Source organism: Juglans microcarpa x Juglans regia, chromosome 2D (genome assembly GCF_004785595.1).
Source record: "Juglans microcarpa x Juglans regia isolate MS1-56 chromosome 2D, Jm3101_v1.0, whole genome shotgun sequence".
Taxonomy (NCBI): Eukaryota; Viridiplantae; Streptophyta; class Magnoliopsida; order Fagales; family Juglandaceae; genus Juglans; species Juglans microcarpa x Juglans regia.
This window is the reverse complement of record NC_054596.1, coordinates 37,874,441-37,877,323: the sequence shown is the minus strand read 5'-3', so window position 1 is coordinate 37,877,323 and position 2,883 is coordinate 37,874,441. Positions and strand designations below refer to the sequence as shown.

At 34.9% G+C, this 2,883-nt stretch overlaps 1 long non-coding RNA gene across 1 annotated transcript; it reads right to left on the bottom strand.

Annotated features, from left to right (window-relative positions):
- Positions 1-1,203: 1,203 nt before the first annotated feature.
- LOC121250034 lies at positions 1,204-2,424 on the bottom strand. Its single transcript, XR_005937694.1, has 2 exons — positions 2,090-2,424; positions 1,204-1,600 (listed from the first exon to the last, which is right to left on the bottom strand). It is a non-coding gene; the product is annotated as an uncharacterized LOC121250034 (long non-coding RNA).
- Positions 2,425-2,883: the final 459 nt, after the last annotated feature.

The following is a 2,883-nucleotide window of genomic DNA, read 5'->3' as shown; positions in this document are numbered from 1 at the left end:
ATTATTATCTAACAAAATTTAATGTGATGGGGGCAGCATTACTCAATGCTACACTTCAACAGCCTGACCAAGAGGCACTGATGGTGAAATATACAGATGGGTGCTGCTATCATTCAACGAATTCAGATTATTTGGGGTTGGGTTCTTGCTCCACTTGTTTTGTGGTGGGAGCCACCCCCAAATTTCTATAGTTGTTGCATCTCTTAACAAAAAACCCACCAAAAAAAAAATCTTTTTTTATGACACTTAAAACATGTCTGCGAATATAATATGAAGAAGATACTAATTAAGTATTTTAGATTTTATTCGTACATGTCTATAACAAAAAAAGAAAGCTTTTGTATTTGAAATAGAAGTAGCATTTTAAGATATGATTTAATGCATGTGCAAATTTTACATACGGTTACGACTTAAAAGACTAAAAATTATGATAAAATAAAATTTAAAACTTGTCTATTTTATTTACATAAACACGTGCACAAAAACGCCCATGCTAGGTGCCTCACCATGCAAATGAATCCCCATTTGCTGTTGTATTTAAAAATCCTAGTTTCGTTTTACCAACTTATATAAAATGAAGAAAAACTCTATGGATTAGACACCCCACACCTGATGTGTGGGATTTTATTTATTTCTTTTTGCTTTTCTTCCCTTTAACATATTATAAAACAAAACTTGAGAAAAGTTTGAAGAGTGAGAGGTCGGAGAGAGAGGCTGAGGAGAGCTTGAGGAGAGAGAGAGAGAGAGGTCGAAGAAAGAGAGAGCTTGAGGAGAGAGAGAGGTCAAAGAGAGACAGGTCGAAGGGAGAGAGAGAGGTCAGAGAGAGACATTGAGGGGAGAGAGAGGTTGAAGGTGATGGCGATAGATCTGACATAAAGCTGAAAAAAACAATGTGTGGGGTGTAGAATAAAACAGTGGTTGATGTATAGCAGAACTCCAAACTGAATCCGGCTTTTCGCGGTTGTTCTCCATGCAAATTTATGCATGCAAAAGAAAGATGTCATGTGGCCACTGCTGAATTATTGTGCAAAACAACAGCCCGAGCTGGAGTTTTAGTTAGAGGATTACCGGAGTTTGGATGGCAAGCTTTCTTATTGAGCGTTACCATTCTCAGCTAGCTGCCTATATATACACGCATAAAGGGAAATATTGGATAAGTAAAGACCATTGCTGTACTTCAAATGAAATCCAAAAGTCCGAAAAAAAGAATAAAATACCGAGACATGAGATACCTTGCATATGTGTAGCAAAGAAAAAAAAATAGGAATCTCTCATACATAATTGCCTAAACTATATAGAATGGAAAAAAATAAACTAATATGAGTCCCAGGATCTGACTCATAAAAGATCAAGTAACTGTTTAGACTTACCTATTGATCTCAAGATTCTATTAATCTACACTTGATGGTATTATGCCCGCTGGCGAGCAAAAAAAAAAAAAAAAAGGTTATAAACTTGCATTCTATATCGTCCTAAAGGCATTGATGCAGTCCACCCAACTGAGTTGTAGGTTGACAGATACTGGTCAAGCCTGTGCAGGAGTTGGTTGAGGACAATCGACTAACCTCTCCATCATTTGCAGCTGATCATAGGGTGCGATCTGCACCATAAGATGAAACTCAGAATATAGACAATGAACACAAATAAATTTGGAGATATGCTACCGAACAAGCACATGCATCTATGCTTGATGTTAAGTATGCATAATTGCATATAATGCTCATATCGTAGTTAAAATCAAAAGATATAAAATTTGCATTTAGACTACTCGGTTACAAGAATTAAACTCAAAGATACTAGTCACTCGCATATAGATTATTGACTGCTACTATATATGAGCAATTTCAAAGTAAGACTGCCCAATCACTATGTATCCCTCCTATAGGTACAGGACAGCCAGTGTTGATGGCTTAACCAAAAGCAATTTTATCCAACCAAATCAGTGAGCTCAACTGCTGCTGTCGGACCCCCAGTTTTATATCATTGTATTAATTTCATGATAAAAGTTGCCAGCCACTGGCTTAGACTTTTCATGGCAATCCCCTTCACTTTTTTCCCATTTCTATCATTAGTTAAAATGTCAAGTCACCTGGCTGAATCCATCAGGCCATGTTATCGAAACAGCATAGTTCCCCATAGGACGAATATCTTCAGGTTCAATATCTTCTGGATCATCTGTATATTGCAGTTTTTGCTCCCCTGTTCATTCATCCTGTTATGAGCCAAATTAGCCCCAATTAGTCAAGGGGTTGAAAGGTCTAATATGAAGAATTCAAACACATGGTAGCATGAACTGAAATCAACGCCAGTGTAGGATTTGTAGAGGCCTTATTTTTCCTAGAAAGTTACATTGTGTTTGCTTTGAATAATCAGCATTGGGAAGAACTAGTATGCAATTTGGATGCTTCTACAACCCATCACAGCGACTTGACTCTCTTTTGACTGGAATCACATGTATTTCAGCGGCCACCCACCACATCTACCTATTGATTTATCTAAAACTAAACAGTGCAAGGATCTGATGTCAGTTTCTGACTTCTTTATGGTTCTGCACAAGGTAACGAAGAAATAAAGTACTTAACAATGCTGATGCAAAATGATGAGCATTCTCAAGAATAAAATCAACTTTTTTTTCTAATTATTATTTAATTATTATAATTTTTTTAAACTTTTAAATAAAATAAAAAATAATTCAACTTTTTTAATTCTTAAAATAAAAATTATATTAAAAAATTAGATTATAATAATATTTTAACTTTATAATATTTTTATTCAATCTTTTCTCTCTTATTTTTCAAAATTTCATAAAATATTTTAACTCAAACTATTTTATTAACATTCACAAATTTTTCATTTGAATGCATCTCATCTCAACACGCAGAT